The 12994-nt window shown below is 39.3% G+C and overlaps 1 pseudogene; it reads left to right on the plus strand.

Annotated features, from left to right (window-relative positions):
* The first annotated feature begins 224 nt into the window (after positions 1–224).
* LOC149171067 (protein DMR6-LIKE OXYGENASE 1 pseudogene) lies at positions 225–1385 on the plus strand (annotated as a pseudogene).
* The last annotated feature ends 11609 nt before the right edge of the window (positions 1386–12994 follow it).

The raw sequence follows: 12994 nt of genomic DNA on the forward strand, positions 1-12994 counted from the left end.
TCATCCAGGACACTTTCTGTTGCAACTGTCAATGTTTTCGTGGTAAAAACTATTGGTTGGCCCTATGTATAGCCTATGTTTCCATTCGGGGCTCTACAGATTGCAATTTCTGCAATGCGAACTTGCAATTTCTAACTTCGATTAGAAGTCGTGCAACATCCGTATGGAAAAAAGATTGTATTCACAATAACATCAAGAAGAAAGAAAGATGCATGTCCTCTAGAATGGATCTTCACACTGAGACCAATGCTAATGGTGTTGAGAAACTACTGTGCAATGGAATAAACAATGTTGAGGTGCAGAACAAATATATTTTGCCTCCCCAGGAGCAACCCAACATGTCTCAGGTATCTTTCTGCGAGAGCATTCCAGTGGTGGATCTAAAACACCTGGATGGCCCTAGCAAAACCACTGTCATACAACAAATCCAACGTGCATGTCAGGAGGATGGCTTTTTCCAGGTACAACCTTCAATCTCCAATGTCCCAAGTTATGATTTTTTTTGCGGAAGGGATTGGATTCATGAGGCTTTGAATTTTGAATCTCATGATATTGCGATATAAACTATTTTGAAGATTTGAATTTTGAATTTTAAGATTTGAATTTTGAATCTCATAATATCTCTCAATAAACTTCCAAAATCTCAATTATGAACATTAATTCTTAAAAAAATTTCTGTTCAAATTCAGTATTAATATGGTTGAAGCTGCATGATATGATCAGATAGTGAACCATGGGGTACCAGAGAGGGTGATGAAAAACATGATGGGAATCACCAAAGAATTCTTCGAAATGCCGATGGAAGATCATGCATGCCTCTATTCAGAGGATCCAAAGCAACTGGCTCAGCTTGCTACAAGCTTCAATATTCACAAAGATGAAGTCCTTAACTGGAGGGACTATCTGAGACACCCTTGTTTTCCATTACACGAAGTCATCGACTCTTGGCCTAAAAAACCTGCAGCCTATAGGTAGCCATTAAACCTTATGTCAACCATTAAAGCAGCAATCATAACTCGTTTGGCTTAATATAATATTGAAGCTTTTGTTACAGGGAAATTGCAGGCAAGTACACTGTGGAGGTGAGGGCACTATGTTTAAGGCTGCTGGCTGCAATTTCTGAAGCTCTAGGACTCCATTCTGATTACTTGAATAATATTTTTGGGGAACATAGACAGTTGTTACTTGTAAATTACTATCCACTATGCCCAAACCCAGATGTTACCCTTGCTTTAAGAAGCCATTCAGATGCAGGTGGCATCACTGTTCTAATGCAAGGCGATGTCAGTGGTTTGCAAGTACTTAGAAAAGGGAAGTGGGTTGCTGTAGAACCCATTGCTAATGCCTTTGTTATCAAACGTAATAAGCGAGTCTTCCTTAGTTAAAATCAAAATGATTCACGGGCTACATAAGAAACCTCACAAGCTTTTGATAAGTGATCAGTTAAAGAATATTTGTGATGAGTCTGTTCAGAGTATTAATTTTCAACAATGATCAAAAATATTTTGAAAAAGAAGTTAAAATAACTGGGCGGGCATAAAAACATTCCATTACAGACCATTCAAGCGAAAGAATACTCACTCTATAATACTGTGTAATCCAGTTCTAGATATCATACTCACTCTATAATACTGCGTAATCCAGTTGAGTGATGAAGCTATATTTTTGATAACATGATTGAAGCATAAAACTAACCCATACCTGCCACCAACGAAATTCCTACAATCTTGTACAGTTGATAACTGTGGCTATCAAGCCTGCCTGGGTATTCTTGTGGGTATGTTGTCTGTCGAACACATAAAGGTATCGCCATTTCATTAATTGGGCTCTCGATTGATTTCTGCATAAAGATTCACATTGTCTAAATCTAAAGTCGTTTCCATTCAACAGTCTACAGATTCTTCTTTAACTATAGTAAAACTGGGAGATGGAATGCTTATCAAAGCTAAGGTAGCATCTTAAATCCAAACTTCTGACTCCCATTTGAAGTAGTAAAACTTGGGCATAAATTTAGTAATGAATTGAATCCCCTCTTGCTAAACAAAGGTAATATTAATAACCCATATGCACTGGTTTCTATCAGACAAGAATTTCTGTGGTGGTTTCTCTCATACACGAGTACTATTTGTGAACTTTGAATGTGAAACTACTTTGAAAGAACATTCAAAATGATTTTATTTATTTATTTTTTAAATAATTTTTTATATTGTCTCTAGAGAGACAATAGTTTGAATTATGATTTTTTTTTTTTTTAAATAATTTTTTATATTGTCTCTAGAGAGACAATAGTTTGAATTATGGACATATAGTCTCTATAGAGACAATATGTTTTTAATCTCAGCTATTGTCTCTAAAAAGACAAAAATGTAATTGTCTCTAAAGAGACACAAATGAAGTTGTCTCTAGAGAGACAAATGAAATTGTCTCTAGAGAGACAAATCAAATTGTCTCTTAATAGACAATAATTCTTGTCTTTTTAGAGACAATAATAATATGTGTTCTATATTGTCTTTATAGAGACAAATTTTTGAGACATTATATTTTGAGACACCCGCTTAGAGACAATATTTAAGACAATACACAAGTTTCTTTTTGTCTTAAGTTAAGACAATTGACTCAAATATTGTCTTAAATATTGTCTTAAAACCCCCCTACATGTACTAGTGATGTATGACAAAAACCTTCTACCTGTGATATCTCTCTTTTTTTCCTGATATTAATTCACAACATTTTGATTTCTAATTTTCTGCGAAATGATCAGTTTCTATTTGTAAGTTTACATAATTGTTCACAGCTTCAAAGCTAACAAGGGTAAGTATTCTAGTTGGCATTCAAAAAACTATAATAATACAGGATGGGCAATAGTTCTTTCTATTTGTTGAACCTACAGACTGATGAACCTACAAATTGGTGCACTCAATTTTTCAATCATCTCCAAATCAAATTTTAGTCTTTTTACTAGATGGAACCATATTTAACTTTGGAGTTCTGCGACCCCCATTGCGATCTCCACAACCATGACCATGTAGGTTTTAACCCCGTACAGAAATTACCTGCATACGAATTCTAAAACACAGAAAATAAACAATGCAAGAGCATAACACATAAAACACATATACACAGAGATTTTCCCACTGGATCCCAAAACCGGGACTACTAGCTTGATTTTTCATTATGTTCCTTTCAATGTTACAATGCATATTTATACATGTTCAAGCATCCAATACCATGTACCGAAAACCATTCCATCCAAAACCATGGACGGAAAACCATAGGTAGGTTCGCCCAACCTAATATAGTGTCCAAAAAAACATTTCTTGGGGCATTGCCTCGGACCCTGTAGAGGGGGCTACCCGTCCCCCTCAAACCCCAGAGACAAGGTGGGATGTCGGCCCCCTGTGACCCCCCCGCTACGCAATCAGTGCAATGAACTAACCCCCCAGTTCACTACGTAGGTTAGTCGTTGAAAGAATATAACACAACCCAACATTCTTGTTTTCTTTCCCTAGGGGGCCACAAGAGAGCTTAGTCATTTTTCCAGCCTTGAAACGCCCATTGTTTCTCTACACTAGGAGAGCTTCTCAGAGCTCACAGATTTTGTCAATGCATCTGCAATATTCTTCAAAGTGTCCACCTTTACCAGCAACACCTTTTTGTCTTCTATCATATCCCTCACAAAGTGATACTGAACATCAATGTGCTTTGTCTTTGAATGATAAGTAGGGTTCTTTGCCAAGAAAATTACACTTTGGCTGTCACAGTCTATCCTTATAGCTCCCTGTACTAACCCAATACTTGAACACAATCTCTACAACCAAACTGCTTCCTTGCTTGCATGAGTGGATGCCATGTATTCTACCTTCGTAGTTGATAGTGCCACTACAATTTGTTTCTTACTCATCCAACTGACTGCTCCTCCAAATAGGTTAAACACATACCCACTTGTAGATCTTCTCTGATCCAAATCTCCAGCCCAATCTGCATCAACAAAGCCACGGATATCCAAAACTCTGTCCAATCCTAGTCTTCCTTGGTAGCATAAACCATAATCACTAGTGCCACACAAATACCTGAAAACTTGCTTCACTGTTGTCCAATGCTCCTTCCCTGGTTTTGACATAAACCTGCTCAATACTCCCACTGCATGTGCAATTTCTGGTCTAGTACAAACCATTGCATACATCAGGCTACCGACTGCACTTGCATATGGAACACGGGACATATCCTCTTCCTCTTCTTGTGTCTTAGGACACTGTTTAGCAGATAGCTTTACACCTACAGGAATAGGAACCTTCACCGGTTTACTATCCTGCATATTAAACCTCTGCAGTATTGTCTTGACATGCTTCCTCTAGTTTAACCAGAGCTTCCTCTTTGCCGGATCTCTTTTAATTTCCATGCCCAAAATATAGTTTGCAGCACCGAGATCTTTCATGTCGAATTTGGATGACAATTGGGTCTTAAAATCCTGGATAATTTCTTTGTCATTTCCAACCAGCAACATATCATCTACATACAAGACCAGATAGATAACATGGTCACTAATTAATTTAAAATACACACAGTGATCTGCTTTGGTTCTGGTGAAGCCAAGTCCCCGTATAAATGTATTAAATTTCTGATACCACATCCTTGGTGATTGTTTTAACCCATACGGAGACTTCTTTAACTTGCATACCAGTTCTTTCTTACCCTTCACCGCAAAGCCTTCAGGTTGCTTCATGTAAATCTCCTCTTCTAGAACCCCGTGAAGAAATGTTGTCTTCACATCCATCTATTCTACCTCAAAATCAAAAGCAACAGCAACAGATAAAAGTAATCCAATAGAAGTTACCTTGGCAAGAGGAGAAAAAATATCACCAAAATCAATTCCCGGCACCTTGAAATAACCTTTTGCTACCAACTGAGCTTTGTATTTCTCCACCTTTCCTTCTGTGTTTGTCTTGTTCTTGAACACCCATTTGTTGCCAATGGGTTTCCTTCCAGCCAGCAAATCCACTAGATCCCAAGCCTCATTTTTGTGTAAAGATGCCATTTCATCAACCATGGCCTCTTTCCAGAGTTTCCATCCTCTGAATCTACTACTTCCTTCACAGTTCTGGGATCATCATCGGTAATAGATAAAGCAAAATTTGAGCAGAAAGTAGATGGACTATACCTTTCTGGCTACCTTCTTTCTCGAACTGATCTTCTTACACCTGGAGTTTGTGGCTCTTCATCTTATGATTCCTCTTCTACTGTAGAGTTTGATTCTTCCTCCTTTAGCTCAAACTCTATCTTCTCAGGTTCCTTTGGTTGGACTTCATGTTTAATAACATCTTTCACCCCTCTGAACACCACATCTCGGCTGTACAAAACCTTCCTTGTTGCTGGGTTCCAAAGCTTATAACCCTTTAAACCATCCTTATACCTAATAAATATGCACTTTTCAGATTTACTATCCAACTTGGTTTGCTTCTCCTTTGGAACATGTACATATGCATCACATCCAAATACCCTCAGATGTGAAAGAGAGGGTTTCTTACCAGTCCATGTCTCTTGTGGAGTCTTATCCTCCAACGCTAACGAAGGTGATCTGTTGACCAGATAACATGCTATCTCCATTACCTCTACCCATAATTCTTGTCCTAACCCGGCACCACTAAGCATGCTTCTTGCCCTTTCCATCAACGTCTTGTTCATTCTTTCTGCAACTCAATTTTGCTGAGGTGTATATGGAGTAGTCTTCTGCCATGCTATACCACACTTCTTATAGAATTCTTCAAATTCATTACTGCAAAACTCTCCACCATTATCTCTCCTCAGCACCTTTATCTTCTTCTCTATCTGGTTTTCCACCAGAGCCTTAAATTCTTTAAACCTATCAAAGACTTCAGATATCTCCTTAAGGAAATATATCCATGTATTCCTTGAGAAGTCATCTATAAATGATACATAGTACACAGAATTACCCAGTGATGGAACCTTCATAGGTCCAAACACATCACTGTGCACAAGCTCTAATATCTGTTTTGCCCTCTTACCACCAGAGGGGAAACTCACCCGATTTTGCTTCCCACATACACAATTTTCACAGAAATAAAAATCCAGAGAGATATTACTCATACCTTCCACCATACCTTTACTATGAAGTATTCGAAGGCCCTTCTCTCCAATATGTCCAAGCCTTTGATGCCACAGCATGGTCTTCTCTCCATAGACCACTAGATTTTCTGCTCCACTTTCAGGAACCACAGAACTATTGCACCCTTCAACAACAGTGCTACCTTGTAGCTTGTACAAAGTTCCAATCCGAACTCCCCACATCAATACTAGTGCTCCTCGAACCATCTTGGAGGTATCCTTCTCAAAAACTATTTTTACACTTGCATCATCCAGCTTGCTTACAGAAATCAGATTTTTGGCCAATGCGAGAATATGTAGAACACCTGGAAGTGTTCTAATCCTTCCACCTTGCAACTTCAACTTTACTTTTCCGCTACCAACGATTCTAGCCTTCCTATCATCCACTACGAAGACATCACCACCATCATATTTCTCATACTCACAGAACCACTCTCTATGGGGAGTGAAGTGAAAGGATGCACATGAGTCAATCAACCATGCATCATGATCTACATGTGTACTTGAAGCCAAGTACACATCCCCACCATCATCTGAGGTGGTTTTCGTCTCTGCAGAAGGAGCATCATTAGATACCTTTCCTTTGTCAAGAGATTTAGATTTATAGTCCCTTTTGTAGTGCCCTTCCTTTCTGCATTTCCAACACACCAGCTTTACAGGTTTTCCTAGAGATTTAGATCTCCCACTCGATGACTTATTTTTTTTTCTGTTCTGGGACTGTCCTTATACAGACAAGGCATCACCATTCTGGCTCTCCATATTTTTCTGTCTCATCTCCTCCATCAGCAAGGATGAGACTATTTCATCAAACTGCAAGGCAGTTGCATTACTACCTATTGCAATAACCAGACTATCCCACGAATCTGGTAGAGAAAACAACAAACTAATGCACTTATCTTCATCTGAAATTTTGATATCAACAGATGATAACTGACTTACCATAGTATTAAACACATTCAAATTCTTTGTCACCGAGTCTCCATCTTTCATCCTCAGGTTATACAACTTTTTTCGTAGGAACAGTTTATTCACCAGAGACTTAGATTGGTACAAAGTCCCTAACTTGTCCCACAAAGCCTTCGCCGTAGCTTCCCCTGATACATTCAGCAATATTGAATCTGAGACACACAATCGTATTGTGCTCTCTTCCTTCCGATCCAACTTCTTCCATTCTTCATCGGTCACTTCTGTTGGTTCAGTACCCGGATCCACCACCATCCACTGATCTTCATCCACCAACAGATCCTCCATCTTGAGTTTCCACAACTCAAAACTCTGACCATTAAATTTCTCGATCTCTATCTTTCTACTGCTCGTCATCTTCTTTTACCACTAGAATCAATCTTGCAGATCTCCCACTTAACAGGGTCTACCATAGGCCTGAGTGAAACCCCTCAGCAACAAAGGCGTTCCCTTGATGCCAAAACACCTCTTATACCAAATGTAGGTTTTAACCCTATACAGAAATTACCTGCATACGAATTCTAAAACACAGAAAATAAACAATGCGAGAGCATAACACATAAAACACATATACACAGAGATTTTCCCACTGGATCCCAAAATCGGGACTACCAGCTTCATTTTTCATTATGTTCCTTTCAATGTTACAATACATATTTATACATGCCGAAGCATCCAATACCATGTACTGAAAACCATCGCGTCTAAAACCATGGACCGAAAACCATAGGTAAGTTCACCCAACCTAATATAGGGTCCAAAAAAAATTCTTGGGGTGCTACCCCAGACCCCGTAGAGGAGGGCTACACGCCCCCCTCAAACCCCTCGGATAAGGGGGGCTGCCGCCCCCCCTATGACCCCCCCCACTACGTAATCGCCGCAATGAAGGGGGGGCTCCGCCCCCCCTCTAACTCCCCGATTCACTACGTAGGTTAGTCGTGGAAAGAATATAACACAACCCAACAGACCACAACCGCGAGGGGTGTCATGGCCATCACCACGACCTCGTCCTTTAGAGAATTGTCCTCCAAAGAATCTACTGTCTCCATCCCCAAAGCCTCTACCACTGCCTCCATTCCTAAAACCTCCACGACTACCTCTGGCTCCTCTTCTACCACCTCCATCACATCCCCCACTTCTTACCATTGCTTCGAAAAACAACTCATTGGTACCTAAATCTAGTGCCTTTGATAGTGAAGCATTATCCTTGAATTCAACATAAGAAAACCAGGTTCTTAACTCAAAATTTCAAAACTAAAAATCAAAATATCAAAATAGTAAACACAACATCTTAAATTTTTTTGGGGTTATTGATACTTACTGAATTTTACGGCTCCATCAGGTTAGCCTTAGGCCTATTCTCCACTGAGGCTGGCCCCTTAATCAATATGAGACTATTCTCAATGAAACCAGCTTCATCATTCTTCAGAAACATCAGATCATCTTTTAGCTGATGCTGCATGCAACTTCCTATTTCACTTCACACATTTCTTCTGCTGCTTCTTAACAGCACCAAATCAGAACATTTCTTCTCCTACTTCTTAACATCACCACTCCCTTCTACAGAGACCTTAGCAACTTCACAAGCACCCAATGTGGAATACCCAATGGAAGGCTTGACAATGAACCCTATACCGCTGCTTGCCAGGAGCCCAACTTCATTCGATTTTTGCAGATTCTAAGGATGAATGGATGGAGGGGATGAATGAGATGATTGGTCTTACTTGCTTATATGCCTAGCTCAGCTACACAATAGTGTTTCTTTAGCAAGCAAACAAGAAGCACTTAAGTAATGCAATTTCCAGTCTTTATGCCAGCTCACCGCATGGGTCTACCAGGGTATCCATCATGCTATTAAAATTGTAATCAATATTGTGACTGAGCATTTACCAGGAAGGTGCCACTTTATTTTCCCTCATTGGTTTTCCTCCTTTCAGTTTTTTACCTTCCCAAATTTCTCTCCACAATTTGACTAGTAATGATGTTGCCATCTCGTTTGATGAGAAGGTTGTATACTTACTACAGGAATTGTAGCCGCCACTTTCGCACTTAAAGTTGCCTAAATTACTGTACATGATAATCTGTTAGAGATGATAAATAATCCTAGAAATTATGGTAATATTTCTCTTTCCTTTTGATTCCTCCATGCTTTAATAGCTTTCACAGCCTTTATATGCAGAAATTAGTGGTTGCTAACTCTGGATAACTTACAAATTAATGTGTGTTACCCTGACTTAATTGTGTCGCCCCTACCATTAATAATTATTAATGTCCAATGCAACAACACTCACTACTCAAATTTCTTGTTGCAGTTGTCTCAAATTTCTGGTCCAAATTGGGCAACCTGTCATTTTTCCAATTGTGCAACCTGCCATCCTTTTAATTGTTTTTACATAGATGCAACCTGCCATTTTTTTAATTGTTTTTACATAGATACAATAGTCTAATGTCCAAATTACACGAGACTTCCCAAGCTTTGATCATCTTAATAGATATTTAATTAAGACTATCATGAACACAAATATGTTGCATGCAACAATTATTAAACTTATTTTATATTAAATTCTAAGCTTATGTTTTACAGAAAATTTAATAAGAAATAAAATATAGTAAATAATATTAAATAATAAAACTTGGTTGGGGCTTGCATGCAAGTCAGGTGTTCCCTCTTCACATTTAACAACCCTTGTCTGTCTTGTATCCCAGTGTTACATTATTAAAATTCTCTCCGCAACTCAAAAAAACCCAAAAACCCAGACAAAATTTCTCCTGACCATCGACAGATACAACTAAATCTGACAAGAATGTTATGCGAGGACTGTCATCGTTATTTCTTAGAGTCCAATTAACGAATGACATGAAGAATATCTTTTATCTTTTAACTGGTACCGTTCGGGGATTAATATGATGTTTAAGTTTAAGGGGGTGCGAGAGTAAATCTGTGGGTTATTTATTTTGATTTGGTATAATTATTTCCTTGGATTATAGCTTACCCCATTTGCTTCTCCGTCTCTCGAGGGATTTCTATGCAGAGGGCGCAGATCAGTCAGGTTTACGTCATTTCATGAAAATTCGTGGCAACATCAAGGTAATCTCCATAGGCTTTATTGTGTATATAATTCTTTCTTTTTAAATTTAGAAAACGAGTTTGCATTTGCGGTTATGGATGGTAGATCTCTGCAATTGTTGCTTTTATAATTTTCGTTTTCCTTATTTATTTTCGCTCATTGAATTTTCCGTTGAAGGCTCTATTTGATACATGTACTCTTAAGTATTCGAGCTAACCCATACATCAGAACATTTGACATAATAAAATGCTCTGATTCCAATACAAAGTAAGGGTTACTAGTAGTGTTATTCATTACTAGTTACTTGGTGCCATTATTTAGATTACGTGCAGACACAATTGGTTTCTTGAACGTATTCAAGCTAGTCCATACATCACAGCATTTGACATAAGAAAATGTTCTGATTCCAATAAAAAGTAAGGGTTACAAGTAGTGCTATTCATTACTAGTTACCTAGTGCCATTATTTAGATTGCGTGCAGACACAATCAGTTTCTTCAACATAATATATAGTAGATTATGTTTTACTAATTAACTGTGGATGTGATCCCTCACAAGAAATACTAAGTGACACTGATTTCACACTGATTGGATGGGATTATGGTTCAAAATGTGAGTAGTTCTGAAATTCACCAACTCCTCTGACGTTGCATTCCAATAACATCTTACAATAAGTGTTTACGGTAGTCTCCACCGGTGTCGATGCCCACTTCAAGCTCGGGGACTCCTGATGGGCACAAATTGCATCCAAGATGTAAGTGAACATGTAGATTTCTCCTTTCATACCTTTGGGTGGCTGTCGAGCCCTTGGTACTTGTTCCTTCAGCTGATGAGCCAAGGTTTTGGACCAATTGCATGCTTTACCTTCTCTAGCCAGTTGGTCCAACGCGATCAGCCAACTTTGTGGGAAGGTTTCCGTGCTTTCTTGGCCATACAATCGACATACAAGGATGACCAAGTATTGATATGGCTTCCATTGTATCTTCATCTTGTAGACCTAGTTGGGTGTCATCCTAAATTTAGCCAACTCCTTTACCTAGTTCTTCAAAATGTCTCTCGAGTTGGCATTATTATTGGGTATGCTAAAGGGAGTCTCCATGATGATCACGGGCTTCGACATCTGATACATCTCATCATAATCCTTTGCCCTGAAGGTAGCAATCTACGTCCCGCTGACACTTCTCAATGTCATCGTCTCAGGATCAGTGTGCGAGATGATCCAATGTATCATGTCTTCGCATGGGAGCATAGGATACCTGCATCAAATCTGGTATAAGCCAAACTTGTGGATGTTCACGTAGACTTGGTGGTCTTTGAGGTCTTACCCAAATGTGCCTGCAAATGCATCATTGAACTCTTGCCATTTCAACTTGATTTCCTTGTCTACAATCATCTTGGTATCTTCATAGATCGGTAGACATGCAGACACTCATTCAACTGCTATTCCAGTTGCACTTCTGTTAGTGTCGTTTGATCATGCTCTCTTAGAGGCCATTGATCTTGAACTGCTAAGAGGTGAACGAACACATACAAGATTTGAAGACAAAGCGACATGCATGGAAAGAAATCTGTAAGCAAAAACAAAAGAAAACTGAGGAACGACATGAAAAATACCTGGGGATTGACTGGCAGGGATTGCACAATTTTTCCTGGGAGGCTGGGAGATTGGCTACCAGAACTGCTCAAAAGGAAATCTGGGCTATCTGGGGAGGTTGGTTGGCTACTGGAATTGCATAATATGCAATCTAGGCTAGCCTGCTAGCTGTTGGAACTGCGCAATGAACAATTTCAGCTGGTAGTGGTTCCAGGCCCAGTGACTGCATTGCGCAATTTTCTAGGCCAGCAGTCACTATCCCTCATAATTGTGCAATGCAAGACTGGAGGACAGTCACTAGACATTAATGTGCATTTCCTGAGAGGAGGACATAGCCTTCCCTCTCATGATTATGCAATGTTGTCTTTGTGAGGCAGAGTCTGGGCCAAGGCTGCCCAGACTTGCCGATGGGAAACTGAAAGAAAATGTGAAAGCGAATGCATGGTGATACTGAGTGTAAGTAGGATTGAATGATCGTGCATGCAGATAGTGAATTAAAGATCTAGAAAATAGAACAACATGCATGTGGGTGAAGCGAGTCGTCGAATCAACGATCGCTCATACAAAACAATTTCATGCATGCGACAACTGTGAGATGATAACAAAAACTGAAACGGTGCTAGTACAATATAGTATGCATGTAAATGACAACAAGCATTCATAGAAATCAAGCAAGAATCACTCACACAACTAGAAACACAAAAAGTGACAGAAATGCTACAAAAGACAAGTTAAGCTGACTTACCCGTGAATAGCTGAGCTGGATGTGTCGAAGACTAACAGATGTGGAGCTCTAAGATCAATGTGAATGGTGAGCTCTGAAGCATTGAATAAATAAGTTGAGGCTCATGACGCGCATGACACAAATCTAGGAAAAAGCGACGCTTGGAGGAAAGATTGTAAAACGATCTTTGCATGTAACCTCTAACTGCTAAAGATAGTTCCCTAAAATCTAGGGATGCTTCTTGCATGTTGATTTTTTATATTCTAGGAAAAAGCAACCCATGCATGCAAGGCAAGTTTTCTTGGTCCCAGCTGGAACTAGTCAACCCAACTACACATGTAATAGTCTACTCAGCTGAGGGGAAAAAATGTGCATTCGTGGGAGGGAGCTGGGCTGACTGCCCAGATGGTTTGAATAATTTTTGGGCTGAGCAGTTGACTGCTGCCCATGATTACACAATTTTTGGGCTGAGCAGCCATGCTGGGAGGAATGATGCAATTTTCTCAGTGAAGCTTGACTGGCA

This window comes from Pinus tabuliformis, chromosome 4_2 (assembly GCF_031772625.1).
Source record: "Pinus tabuliformis cultivar Carrire ecotype Pingquan chromosome 4_2, CPIR1, whole genome shotgun sequence".
Classification (NCBI taxonomy): domain Eukaryota; kingdom Viridiplantae; phylum Streptophyta; class Pinopsida; order Pinales; family Pinaceae; genus Pinus; species Pinus tabuliformis.